The sequence below is a fragment of the Coptis chinensis genome, chromosome 3 (assembly GCF_015680905.1).
Source record: "Coptis chinensis isolate HL-2020 chromosome 3, ASM1568090v1, whole genome shotgun sequence".
In the NCBI taxonomy this organism is placed as follows: Eukaryota; Viridiplantae; Streptophyta; class Magnoliopsida; order Ranunculales; family Ranunculaceae; genus Coptis; species Coptis chinensis.
Genome location: NC_141458.1, coordinates 68,688,153 through 68,703,165, shown reverse-complemented (window position 1 = coordinate 68,703,165; position 15,013 = coordinate 68,688,153). Strand labels below are relative to the sequence as shown.

The 15,013-nt window shown below is 39.2% G+C and overlaps 1 pseudogene across 1 annotated transcript in view; it reads right to left on the bottom strand.

Annotated features, from left to right (window-relative positions):
* Positions 1-15,013, bottom strand: part of LOC147510543 (exocyst complex component SEC6-like) — a 39,710-nt pseudogene that overhangs the window by 21,848 nt on the left and 2,849 nt on the right. Inside the window, exons 8-10 of the transcript XR_015218931.1 lie at positions 14,070-14,162; positions 13,212-13,238; positions 3-111 (exon numbers count right to left, since the gene is read on the bottom strand). The product of XR_015218931.1 is annotated as an exocyst complex component SEC6-like (transcript). The remainder of the gene's footprint in view (positions 1-2; positions 112-13,211; positions 13,239-14,069; positions 14,163-15,013) is intronic.

The following is a 15,013-nucleotide window of genomic DNA, read 5'->3' as shown; positions in this document are numbered from 1 at the left end:
TACTTTGCAGATCTGCGAGGATTTGTAACTGATGCCATGGCACCACCGCCCTCAGCCTCAGCTGCCTCCTCAGCAAGCTGTTGGTCAAGAATTTCTTGCATTTCAACAACCCTGATAAAGTAAATTGTGAAAACATTAGACTGAAACCATAGCAAGTCACCAAAATGCACTATCAATGTCTAAAATAAATTGGCATAGAATATGGATGCCATTTTTATTAAGGAAGATGATATTCCAGCAGACAAATTGATGCTTCGAAGTAAGATCTGGGCAACAAAGTAACTTTATTACTCCAAAGACATAAATTCCATTTACTGGGAATATTTAAATCAATCTACTGGAAGTATCGATTCTCTTCATTAAAAGTAAGGATGTAAATGACAAATAGATTTCCCTGGAAAAAAGTTAAAAAGTTAAAGAAGATAAAGAGTTTACGACTACAAAATTTTGAAGTTTCTTAGGTCATACTAACAGTTTCTATGGTCCAGAATGATGAATAACCAAAGGCAAAGGCAACTTTGACTGAAGAACACCAGATAATTTAGAGGCAACACTTAAAAGTTGCGTTTTTGCTAAATAAGTCCAAAAAATCAAAAGGTCGGTATAAGTAGGACCTTAGCAACCTAAAGCATCACTCATCCTCAACGCTCACGCTTTAAAGTCGCAGTTTGGCACTTTGGGAACAAAAGCTTGCATAAAACGCGAACTGACAAAATGTAAAGCACGTCATGTCTACATTGGCAAGCGTGTCTAGAAATTCAAGTGGGAAATGCGGTCAGTTGTGGTACTTTAAGGTTGTGCCTACACATAATGACAAAAAGTAGGACAATAAAAAAGGGTGAAGTCACTCTGTGAGTCCGTCCTATACACCTGTCTGCTACAAAATCAATGCATTGCACACAATTTTTAATAGGAAATCATCTGATGATACTTTTGTTTCTCATATTGCTGACCATAACTTCAACTTTAGCTATATATACATGCTACGCAAAAACAAAATTGTGAGCATAATTCTCATATTTAGTAATTTCAAATTGTATACTTTGTATATTCAAATAACCTACATATTCTCTACGAAATTTAAAATAATAATAATAGACGCTTAAATACTAAATTGGCTAAATACACGCTCTTAATATTGTAAATATTATTGGTTGTGCGCTTTAACGCTCACGCTCTCGCTCTCGTTCTGCATTTTGGTTGCTAAGAGTAGGACTACCAATCTACTTTTCGTAGAAAAACCTTTGCTTCCTACAAAAAAACAAAATTCCTTTGCTTCGGAAAACCAACTAAGACTGCATTTGGTAACATTACTTGAAGTTATTTTTTGACTTGGAAAAATCAAAAAACCGTTTAAATGTGTTTGTTAAGGGTAGAGAAGTTGCTGAATTGGAGCAAAGATTTTGCTTTCGACTTGGAGCAAAAAAAAAGAAAGCAAAAAACTTGTCTGAAGCTTTCTCCTCTTTTAGATCTCCAATTCTCCACTACTCACGTCTGTTTCCACATCCAAAATTCACTCCTCTATTAAGATATACCACCTACGTGTCCTTCCCATATATTTCAAAAGTCCCAAAAATAGAGTTCCATAACTTTAAAATTCTAGTAATTGAAGTATAACAAATACTCATGGGGACTTTTTGGAAGTTTAAGTTTTGTTTCATGGGGACGGTTTTATGGGAGACTGGTAGCGACATAACCTAAACTTACTACCCTCTGATCCTGTGCCCTGTTTCCTACCTAGAATAGGAAATAAAACCCTTCGGTGAGTATTCCTATCCATTTCTTTTCATGTTTCTTTCCACTTCCTGTAAAATCCTCCATTGCATACAATGTGAGTTCTGAAGTGGAATTTTCTAGTATGGTTAGCCCTGTTGTTGAAGCTCCAGTGGGTTCTGGAGATGCCACAGCTGAACAATCTTTGGTGAGTGGAGCTCCATTTTCTGTAGCTCTCGTGATGCCTGGCGTTCCAACGACCCAACCTTTCTCTTGGAGCTCGCTGTTCTCCAATTCTCGAGTTGCGTCTCAAGATACTAGGCTGGAGCAGTTCGAAATAAATGAGGTTGATGGTATTTCAGATGTTCCTTTGGATCTCATTATGAGAGGTGAAATAGTTTGGAGGGAGTATCTAGTCGGATTCTTTCTAGAGCAAAGATTAGCCTTTCCTTATGTGAAATCGGTATTGCAGCAGAAATGGAAAACGAGGGGATCATTTGAGATGTCAGCTGACCAAGATTTGTTTTACTTCAAATTTGTAAGTGATGAAGATCGGCAAGCTGTGTTGGATGAAGGTCTAGTGTTTATGGGAGGAAGATGCCTTGTTATAGATCCCTGGACTCAAAATGTTGAGCTCCAAATGAAATCGCTGAATACCATTCCCATTTGGGTTAAGATGCACGGTTACCCAAAGTGATGTGGACTGATGAAGGCTTAGGCTTTATTGCTAGTAAGATGGGGAAACCTCATTGTCAAGACCGTCCAACAAAGGAACGAAGGCGACTAGATTATGCGCGTGTTTGTGTCGAGTACAAGGTAAATGAGACATTGCCTGACTCATTTGATATACGACTAAGTCCAAACGATGTAAGGAAGATTTCGTATGAGTACCCGTGGATCCCTAAACGATGTCATTACTGTCACATTTTTGGGCATACAATAGAAAAATGCTCGAGAACAGCGTAGCAAAATCATTGCCAGAGAGCAGCCAACAAGAATAGAGCTGGAACAGAGGCTAGAGGCTTCCATAATAGGGGAAGCACTGTTATTAGAAGAGACTTCGGTATCAACAGAGGCAACAATACTGTCATGTATGATGGAAATGGTCCTGGTGAAGACACAACAAGGAGAGTTTGGGTACCGAGAGCCAATATAGGTATTGTACAGGCTTCTGAAGGGGCTGGAACTAGTTGTGTCAGAAATGATCATGGAGAGTCTAGCATACCCAATGACATGGGTAAAGCACCAGTGAGTGGTGATGAGCAAAGTGAAGGAATACAAACTGTTGAAGCACAACAAGATACTGAAGAAGAGGAGAACTCTGGGGATCAAGTGGTTGTCTATAATGGAACTAGTTCTGCAGAATCTAGTGGGTCAAGATTTGCGATTCTTAATGAACTGGAATTACTGGAGAGTGGGAATGAGTTAGCGGATCGGCTGGAGATTGGGAGTGAACTGATATTATTTCAGGATCAGCTTGCTGTAGTTGATCCCAGCCACATGGGCATTCCCTGGCCTGTGGTGGAGGAATACAATGAAAGAGAACATGAGATTGAAACTATTCTCTCGGAGGATGAGATATCTCTCCATGAAATGGAACATTTCAATGATCAAGTCATTAACACGGAGAATATGGAACCACAAGCACCCAATATGATAACGTTACTAGAGGCTCCATGTACTCCAGTTGAGAAGCAGTACACAAGCACATCACAAGGCAGTAAGTCTAAGAAGTCTAAGGAGAAGAGAACTCCTACGAACGATGGGCAGTCGAGTAAGAAGAGGAGAGGAAGACCTAAAGGGTCCAAAAACAAACACAGATATTAATAATGATTGCCCCGATCTGTATATGGAACGTGAGAGGTACAAATGACAGCCTTAGAGTGAAAGAAATCGATAAGTTGAGAGTGGAAAAAAAGATTTGCATTTTTGGGCTGTTAGAAACGAAGGTGAGACAACACAAATACCATGAACTTCGTAGTTTGTGTTGTCCCAATTGGGAAGGGTTTGATAACTATAATAAGGATCCGTCTGGTAGGATATGGATATGTTGGAACCCAGCTCTGGTAAGCATGCAACTACTCAAAGTTTCTGACCAAATGATTCACTGTAAGGTAGTGTTTTTGCCTTTCAGGAATGCCCGAAAGGATAGAATAAATCTGTGGAGGGATATTATTTCCATTGCTTCAAACATTCAAGTACCATGGTGTGTAGCAGGTGATTTTAATAACATTCGGTTTGCTCATGAGAGGGTGGGAGGGGCTCCTATGCATCCTAATGAGGCGGTCGAATTTGCAGATTGTCTATTGCAAGCAAGACTTGATGATCTAAAGTATTTGGGGTTTCAACTCACATGGAGTAATAAAGCTGAGGGAAGAAATAGAGTGATGACCAAAATTGATCGATGTCTTGTTAACAGTGCTTGGCTAGGCTCCTACTCAACCTCTCAAGTGGAGTTCTTGCCCCATGGAATATCAGATCATTCTCCAATCTTATTGTACTGGACGGATTATGTTAAGAAAGCATTCCCCTTCATATTTAAGAATTTTTGGGCTGCCAAACCAGATTTCCAGATTTTGTTGCAACAAGCTTGGAGCACCAAGATATACTCTAATCCGATGTATGTTTTAATGGAGAAAATGAAGATTCTCAAGAAAAAGATTAAGCCTTGGGCTAAGGCTAATTTTACTGATCTACATGGACAAGTTGAAGCAGCAAAACACGCTTTACTTGATGTCCAAGTGCAATTACAGTCGAATCCCCAAGACATTTTCTTGTGTGAAAAAGAGAGGGTGGCTCTTGCCAAGTATTCTGACCTTGTCAAAGATGAAGAAGCAGATATAAAGCAACAAAGTAATGAGGAATGGATGATGGGTGGTGACAAATGTACAGCATATTTCTTCAATTCCATCAAAGAAAGGAAAGCCAGAGGGGGGATTTGGAGTATACATAATGAGCAAGGTATCGCAGTAGCTGGGCACAGTGAGGTTTCTGAGATCATAGTGCAGTATCACAAGACTCTACTTGGATCTGATTCTGGCCCTATCAGTGATAGTAACTTTTACAATTCATTGCAAGTTAAAGGAGTGATTCGGAATGAACAGAAGGCGGAACTAGAAGCGGAAATTTCTCAAGAAGAGATCAAAGTTGCCCTTTTTGAGATGAAGGATAATTCTGCCCCTGGACCAGATGGATTCAATCCTTTCTTTTTCAAAAGTTGTTGGGAAACAATAGGTATGGATTTTATTAATGCTATTAGAAATGCTTTCCATACAGGCAACTTGCCTAGAGGAGTTAACTCTACCTTTCTTTGTCTTATTCCCAAGACTCTGAATCCCACTAAGGTAGATGACTTCAGACCCATTTCTCTCTGTAATGCTATCTATAAATGTGTATCCAAAGTGATTACAAATAGGCTCATGAAGGTGATAGATAATCTGGTCTTTTCTAATCAATTTGCTTTTATCCCTGGTAGAATGATCCAAGATAATGTTCTGCTTTCTCATGAATTACTCCAAGGTTATGATAGGATATATGGCACTCCGAGATGCTCCATAAAGCTTGATATCAAAAAAGTTTATGACACGGTGAGTTAGGAAGCGGTTAAAGCCATGCTTAGCACATTCCAAATTCCAGCTGCTATGTAGAAATGGATCGAGATGTGCATTTCTACTCCATCATTTTCTGTGCTAATCAATGGTGCTCCAGAAGGGTTTTTTCAAAGCGCTAGAGGTCTGCGACAAGGAGATCCTCTGTCTCCGTACATTTTGATTATGGTGATGGAAATTCTGACATGCATTCTAAAAGAGAGATTGGAGTCCAGAATGATCAAATACCACTCCAAATGCCGAAAAAGCCAATTGTCACATCTTGCCTTTGCCGATGATGTACTGATTTTCTACAAGGGTGACGATTCTATCTCAAAATTTTAAGGGATGGGTTGAGTGAGTTTGGTATGGCCACTGGCTTACAGATTAACACTTATAAAACTTCTTTGTTAACCGGAGCAGTGAATCAGCAAGATGGAATAGCTTTAGCTCAAATTCTGGGTGTACAGCTTATCAAACCCCCAGTGAGGTATTAGGGTCTACCACTCATTTCGACACGACTGGGCATTAGAGAATGTCAACCACTCATAGAAAAGGTCACAGCCAGAATCACTAACTGGAAGTCTAGATTTCTGTCGCATGCCTGAAGACTTCAACTTATTCACTCAGTGCTCATATCCTTGTCCTTTCACTCATACTGGTCAAGAACATTCATTCTCCCTAAAACTTGTTTAGAGAGTGTTGAAAATATTTGTGCTCAGTTTCTTTGGAGGGGTGCGGCTATGAATAGGACACTTCATCAAGCTAGTTTCGGTACAATCAGTAAACTCAAGGATGAAGGAGGACTTGGGATTATGAATCTACAATGTTGGAACCGAGGAGCTTATTGTGGGTTGGTACATAAGATAGCTTCGAGGGATAACAGTATATGGGTTCAGTGGACTTGGAAACAACACATCAAGGATAATTATTTTTGGACTATACAAGTTCCAAGAGATTGCTCCTGGATATGGCGACATGTGCTTCAAGCGAAAATTGATCACATATAGTATCGCAAATGGTGAGAATACTCTTTTGTGGCACGACTTACGGTGTGGTGACACTCCTCTGCTGGAAAATCTCTTGGCTGTGGCTGAATGGCAGTTTCCACTTGATACCAAAGTAAGCCAAATCATTGAGAATGGAGAATGGGCGGATGTTGTGCACAATATTCAGAACAGTCAACTGAAAGAACTAATTCTTGGGGTCTGCATAAACAGGAATTTGGATCAAGATCGAGTCATTTGGATGTCACATCAATCAAGTCAGTTTACTTCCAATAGTGCATACATGGCCTTAAGATCAGTCTCTCCTAAGGTGAAATGGAGCAAAGTAGTTTGGGGGAAATGGGTACTACCCAAACTGATGCAGAGCATGAAGTTGTCCCTGCCAAGTCATAGGCGTGCGCCTATGTTCCCTTTACATTTTATGGGCGTGAGCCCCTTAGTTGAGTCCAAGCCCATAGTTCGAGTCCATTAGTTAGTTTGACACGTGTCGTGTTCCTATTGGTTTATGCTTTCTAGGTTTACTTTAAATAACGGGCTTGTAGTTAGGATTTCAGTAGTTGTGTTTATGTATGTGATTTGTGATTGAGAGATTCAATAAAAGAGTGATTTTTAGGTTGTCTTTTAATTGTGTTTCAATTTAAGTGTAGATTCAATTAAACTGAACCTTCCGCCAGTTTAATCTACATCATTTGGTATCGGAGCACGAATCGTTCCTGAATAAAATCCAATTTTTCTTTTTCTTCTTATTCGTGTTACTGTTCATCTAGAACACTATTCACGCATTACTATTTATCGTGTTACTGTTCACCAGAAAATTAATTTTCTTTTAACCTTCAAATCAAGATCCAATTTTATCAGAGTTATAAAGTCATGTCAAGAAATTCAGATTTAAATCAGTTCTTTGAGCAAGATTGGGAAGATGGTTGGGGTACAGTGCTTGAGGACGTAGCAGCACCATGGAGTAACTACTCCATTGAACCGCCTACTGGGAAAGAACAGTACAGTGCGCCTGCACCACTTGTCCAAGCCGAATCAGACAATGTCGAAACCATTTTAGAGGTATTGCGGCAGAATAAATTATATCTCCAGTTAAAGAAATGTTCTTTTATGGTTCCCTCGGTTAACTTTTTGGGTTATGTTGTCTCTAGTGATGGAATTCGTGTGGATGACTCTAAGATTCAAGCCATTGTTGATTGGCCCATTCCTTCTTCGGTATCTCACGTTCGTAGCTTCCATGGTCTTGCTAGTTTTTATAGACGCTTCATTAATGGCTTCAGCACCATCATGGCACCTATCACAGCCTTACTGAAGGACAAAGTGTTTGTCTGGACCGATGAAGCTGAGTCAGCCTTCCGTCTCATAAAGCAGAAGCTGACGTCAGCCCCTGTGTTAGCCCTTCCTGATTTTTCTCAGCTTTTTGAAGTGGCGTGTGACGCATGTAAGGCGGGCATTGGTGCTGCCCTCAGTCAGAATGGACATCCTGTGGCTTTCTATAGTCAGAAATTGTGTGGGCCGTCTAGTAGATATTCTACTTATGATGTGGAATTGTATGTTGTTGTGCAAGCTCTTCGTCATTAGCGCCATTATCTCCTACACTGTGAGTTCGTCATTAAGTCTGATCACGAGGCGCTCCGGTTTTTGAACAGCCAAGCTAAAGTAACCAACCACCAAGCTAAATGGTTCACTTTTCTACACAGGTACAATTTCTTGCTGAAACACCTACCGGGCACTGCAAATAAGGTAGTTGATGCTTTGAGTCAACATGAGCATGTCCTGGTCTCTCTTCGCACCACTGTATTCGGGTTTGATGAACTTAAGGGACTGTATGCTTTGGACCCTTTCTTTGATCCGATTTTTCAGTCCTGTATAGATAATGCTAGCATTTCAGGTGAATATATTCTCGAGCACGGTTTCCTCTTTCGTGGGTCTCAACTGTGCATCCCTCAGTCTTCTTTAAGAGAAACTCATTGCCGAATTCCATTCTGGTGGCCTAGCTGGTCATGCTGGGGTTCTACGTACTTTACCAGGGCTTTGAGAGCGGTATTTTTGGCCTTCTATGAGGCGTGATACTAATGCATTTATTCGTAGGTGTTATACTTGTCAGATAGCGAAGGGACAGAAGACTAATGCTGGCCTATACACCCCTCTCCCTATCCCTGAGCGACCCTGGCTTGATGTTTCTATGGCTTTTGTTGTTGGTTTACCAAAGACAAGCAAGGGTTTTGATTCGGTCTTTGTAGTAGTCGACAGATTTTCCAAGATGGCTCATTTTATTCCGTGCAAGAAGACTTCAGATGCTAATCATGTAGCCACAATTTATTTCAAGGAGATTGTACGTTTACATGGGGTCCTGCGTAGTATTACTTCTGACAGGGATGTTCGTTTTACTAGTCATTTTTGGCAGACTCTTTGGCGCTTTCTAAAATGTTCTCTTAAGTTCTCTACCGCTTTTCATCCACAAACAGATGGACAAACAGAGGTTGTTAATCGCAGTTTGGGTGACTTATTACGCTGCATAGCTGGAGACGAACCAAAATTGTGGGATTTTGCTCTTTCCCAAGCCGAATTTGCTTTTAACAATTCTGTCAATCGCTCTACTGGTCAGACGCCATTTCAAATAGTCCAAGGCATTTCTCCTAATATGCCAGTGGACTTAGCGCCTATTCCTTCGGCTCTTCCTGTTAGTGTGGCGGGCGATGATTTTGCCTCTCGTATTAAACTCATTCATGACAATGTCCGTCAGCGTTTATCACAAGTATATGCTAAGTATAAGTCCAGTGTTGACTGTCACCGCCGACAAGTCTTATTTCAAGTAGGTGATTTAGTTATGGTCTATCTACGAAAGGAACGCCATGTGGGCAAAGCTACTAAGCTCCAGATGCGGTGTTTTGGTCCTTTCCCCATTACTGCATGCTGTGGTGATAACGCCTACACCCTGGATCTGCCTTCAGAACTGCGTATGCATCGCACCTTTAATGTCAGCAAATTATCTCCTTTTGTTGGTGATCATGTCCCTCCTATTCCACTTCCCATCGACAGCTCCAGTCCAACGCCTATAGCTACTGACCGTATTGAAGCTATATTGGACTCCCCCTTCTCTGACTCCTCACTGTCGGCTCCTGATCGATTTTTTGTTAAGTGGTATAATCTCCCATTTCTTGATAATTCTTGGATTTCTGGTACACTGTTTCAGCAGATTGGTCCGACTTTCTATCAGCACTTCCTAGCTTATCACTCACGGTCGAGTTCTCTTCAACTTGGGGGGAATGATGCAGAGCATGAAGTTGTTCCTGCCAAGTCATAGGTGTGCGCCTATGTTCCCTTTACATTTTATGGGCGTGAGCCCCTTAGTTGAGTCCATGCCCATGTTTCGAGTCCATTAGTTAGTTGGACACATGTCGTGTTCATATTGGTTTATGCTTTCTAGGTTTACTTTAAATAACGGGCTTGTAGTTAGGATTTCAGTAGTTGTATTTATGTGTGTGATTTGTGATTGAGAGATTCAATAAAAGAGTGATTTTAGGTCGTCTTTTAATTGTGTTTCAATTAAAGTGTAGATTCAATGAAGCTTCAGTTTAATCTACATCACAAACACTTGTTCACTTGCTGGCAACTCCTTTCGAATAGTTTGTCTACACAAGACCGACTGATACAAAAGAATATTCTCACCCAATCATCATGCTGCCTATGTAATCGAAGTAGAGAATTCTCTAAACATCTCTATTTCGAATGTGAGTATTCCAAGGAATTGTTCAGCAACATCAAGAGATTGATCGGTTTTACAACTGATGATAGAAACTCAAATCGTGTATGGTCATCAATCATTAGGTTATGTCAAAGATCGGGACCTTTGTCTGAAGTGTATAAGGTATATATTTGTGCTGGTGTTGATGCTATTTGGAAGGAGAGGAATGCTAGACAATTTCAAAACGCTAGAAGACCAGTGGCAGTGGTGTTTGGAAAGTTATGCAAAGATTTGAAAAGCTATTTGCAGGTCACCCTTCGAGACTTGACTGATGTTCCTGCCTTAAGGAGGGTTATATCATGCATAGGCATACAGGTACAATTTAAAGCTCCAGTCCAAAAGCTATATCCATGGAAGTGTCCTGAAGAAGGAAAGGTCAAACTTAATGCGGATGGATCAGTGGCTGCAAATGGGTGTGGCCATGGAGGCGTCATTCGAGATGAGCATGGTAATATGATTTCTGGCTATATTGGGAGTGGTGGACCAGAATCAGTAATACATCAGGAGCTAAAGGCAATTGAAGTAGGGCTTGTTCATTGAGCTAGCATGCAGCTCAAACAAGTCCCACTCGAATCTGACTCCAAGAGAGCTATACAAGTTATCAACAAGCTTGAGAAACCCCCTTGGTATTGTGAGGATATTGTCAAGGCTATACATAACCATGTGTATGCATTCGATTATGTGTCTTTTCATCATATTTTAGGGAGTGTAATAGGGCAGCTGACTATCTTGCGGGTCTATGCCAAAAGAGTTGTAACTTTTGTAGCTTTTTAAGCCTACCACTAGATTCTCACTTGAGTGTAATAGTGGAGAAAGATACTTCTGGAAAATTGTACAACAGAGTATAGTTTTTATTAATACAGGTGAGGGTCTACCCAACCCTAGCTTATTCTCGGAAAAAAAAAATACTCATGTTGCCACTACCCACCTTTCCTTACATTTACATTATTTACTTTATGATTCTATCCAAACTAACTATAAACTTTTTAACTCTAAAAATTTGACGCGGACAACTTTTGCTTAGAGTTGCTTCCAGTAAAATTAGTTTATCCAAACGAATCCAAGGACGGGAGGAAAAAGACAAGAAAAGGATTCATGCTCTACTCTTTACTCCTAAAATAGAAATACTTACGAGGCAAAACCTCTTCGTATTGCATTCATATCCCCTCAAACCTAGGGGTGAAGGCTTCTTTTTCCTCAAGTTTTCTCCTTATTCTGTTTTAATGAAAACATTATTTTTGAGATTGATAAAACTCAACTAGTTTCACCCAATTTCATATAGTTACATGTTATAATGATCTTAGGTACCAAGAAGCTACTTGATGATTACCTAGACATACCCTTAAGTTACAAAACTACGCCTATTACAAGTAAAATCTACATAACCTACTCCCCAGAACCCTGGACACATATTAGCAAATTCAAACAAACTTCTTTGACCTCTTCCACTATCTTTGTATAGTTTTTCTACTTGTGCTCGAAGATCCTCAAGTTTCTCTCCTTCTATAAAGTCTACACAATCACACTAGGAATATGATACGCAGCCTTGCAAGACAAAGGACCCACAATCAATTACTTCACTGAGGCTTCTTCAACATTCAATGGTGGATCCAAAGGATTATGAAAAGACAGAAAAAAAAATCTTCCAAACATTGTTCACTAGTGGACAAAGCAAACAAAGGTTTGATAGATTCATACACTTCAATTAAGATTATCAATCGTTTTGATCCTTCCCAAGTAAACAAGCCAACAAAAAGATGACTACTTTGATGGGATAGAGTTTCTTTAAATCGTTGTACGTGCGAAATTAATAATTCTCCCTGTAAGTATGCAGCATCAAGATTTTGCAAGGAAAATCCGTTTACCAAGAACAAGTAAAAAAAATCACGGGAACCCCATACTTCTCCTCCGAAATCCACTTCCTTGAGTTGACGTCCCCAAATTTATTCCTCCTATGGTAAATGAATTCTAAGAAAGTCTTACGCTCTCTATTTTCCAATCATTAAGGCCTTTTGACACAGTCCACAAAACCACTTCATTACTCCTCGAATAATAATATGACAACAAAGCTTTCTTGTTGCAAGCCCGGCTATAGATGTCAGTATATTATCCTTCATTATTTTCTAATGAAACATAAGATGACATCCTTCATCTTCGTTGAGCAATACAAATATCTTTGTTTTGTTCAAAGAGATCAAAGCTTGTTCATTTATCTAGAACCCTGAATCTAAATTTTCTTTAACCATTTAGTTTTTCTTGTTTTAGTTAGTTGATGAAGGATCACTAATTCCACTATTAGCAAGTCTTGGTGGACACAGTGAAGATGTGTGGAACGTACAAGAGGAACAAATGACAAGATTGAGATCAAGCAGGTAGCTGCATTGCAGTTTTTCAGGACATTGACATGTACCATATTTAGACAGGTCATTCCCTTTTTAAATTGGTTGGATCTTTCTCTTCAACGAGTTCTCTTTAGATTTCCTTCGCATTAAATCATTTAAGCGTCCTGTAAAAACTCAAGGGGATAATAATCCCTACCAAACTAAAATACTGAAATTGACCTTACAGCAAACTTGAATCACAAAAAACCTAGGTTACATGGACACGCCATATTTTGAAAAAAATCCGTGTCGGATACGTATCCACGTGTCCGTGTCGGACACATATTGCATGTAATTTACCTCGAATTTTGATATTTTGCCGTGTCCGACAATTCGCATCTGTGTCCGATACGGCGTGTCATTGTAACCTAGCAAAAAACTCAAAAGGGGATAATATCTAGCACACATAATCACAACATAATTTCTGCGATGATCCTTTGTGTTACCATTTTGGTAATCGACTTTTTTCCAACTATGTTGCAAACAAGCTTTTTGAATTTTGATTTTAAGTTAGCATGTTGCCAAACCTATTTTTGACTGTTTTACTCGTTTCAAAAGTAGATGTCACACATTCACACACTCGTACTGGCACCAAGGCAACACAGCTGTGAAGATACGAGTACCTCGCTTGATACAGGGGTGGCAGGTTATTAAATAAGTTTATTAAGATCAATTTTAAAGAAAAATAAACAAGAAAATAAGAGCGAATATAGTTAAAGACATAACGTAGTAGACAGTAGAAAATGTAGACAAAAGCAAAATAGAGAACAGTTCACACCTCAAAGCACGGACCAAAGTCTGTGGGCTACAAAAAACAAACAAACAAACAAACAATAAAACAGAAAATTAGCAATAGACCTTTGAGTGAATACACTTATACACACATATAATACACTTGACACATGCATGCATAAACACAAATGCATAAAATTAAATGGAACACAAATGAACACATTTACATGCATACAAACAAATAATATGATAGCAGCAATCCAGTTGCTGTGTGCTGAAGGAAATCCTAATTAAATTTACACAAACAAATTTTAACATATATTGATGGGCATTCAAACAAACCTGGTTTTGGCATGTGCCCTGGACAATGAAAATAATTTCAAATTTAGAATCCGGATTTTAATTTTGGTATCATTTTCAAAGATTAAATGAATCCTGCCTGGAAAGTATATCTTACCTAAGACTTACAAGCATAAAAATCTAATAAGAGTGGACTCATTGCTGATCCTAAGCTAATGGCTATCTTGCACAGGTATGAGTTGGCAAGAGATCTTTGCAGGAGACATTCGGCAATTTATGACTAAGGTCTCCTCCATAACACTAGCTAATAGCTTCTGGTTCACATATGGGAAAGTGGTATGGTCGCATGGGTGTGGCAGCCGGCCTCAAGTTAGTAAATGTATATGCAATACATGTGGAAATGTATACCAACAGAGTTAATGACACAAGCTAGTAAACAAAAAGATAATTCTAAATTTACTCAAAATAAAGGTCGGCATTTCATATTGGGTATACCTTCACATGAAATATTAAGAGTTCCATGAAGATAACTTATTAAGATTGCCCTAACACTATTTGAATTCTGAAAGAATAAAAAAAGATCCCAGAGGTTCTTAAAAAATACCTTTCCTTAGAAAGCTTAAAGAAGTTTGATATATGGCCCCACAATGTCTTTTCAAATGTCTCCCAGGTCTTGTCTACATCTTCAAAATATTCTCTGTCAAATTTTCGGGTTAGAGTTTCCATCAACACGCGTCACCAACCTAGGTTGAAATCAATCATAATAAGCAGATCTAAACCAAAAACAGGCAAACTGAACAAATACTTGAAGGGGAAAATAATTAAAACCAGATCATTATGTTAAACCGGAACCTTGCTTAAACTATAGCCTATAAATTACATATTTCTTATTTATCAGGAAAATACTATCTGTATCAACCTATCAATAGAGTAAAGCATACGAGTATGCCACATGAAAAAGGAAAAAGTATGATCCTATTAATGCAAGAATTCATTGTGCCGACTGAAAATAAGATCTCCATACCTCAATCCTCCCAACGTAAGTCGATAGTGGAATACTTTGGCTGATTTGGAATGGATAAAGTCATGGAGACTAGAGAGTATTTGAGCTTAAAACTAGGAGATCGACAAAATTTGGGGAAAGGGAAGGAAGCATTGTTTGATTGTTCAAGGGGCATCACGTTGCTTACGGTCTTGAGATTATCAGATTTTTTTGCAATAGCGATAATGCTGTGATGAAATTTTTTCTGTGTTCTCTTTGATGGGCATGTCATTGTAGTAAATCGTAGTTTTTGCAAGAGGACCCATTTCAGAATGTAATATCATTTTTTTTTGTGGGGGGGGGGGAGGCAGGGACATGGCAACACCAAAGGAGAAGAAACACAAGGGAGGATGCAGAGTCGATATATACAATTGGTCAGAAGACGGAGTAGGGCTATCAATGAATCGGTTTGGGTGGTCAGATTTTGGAAATTCCATTTCCGAACCGATAAGATAATACTGTATCCAAAACCGACCTGAACCGATAATATTATAGTGCATCCGACT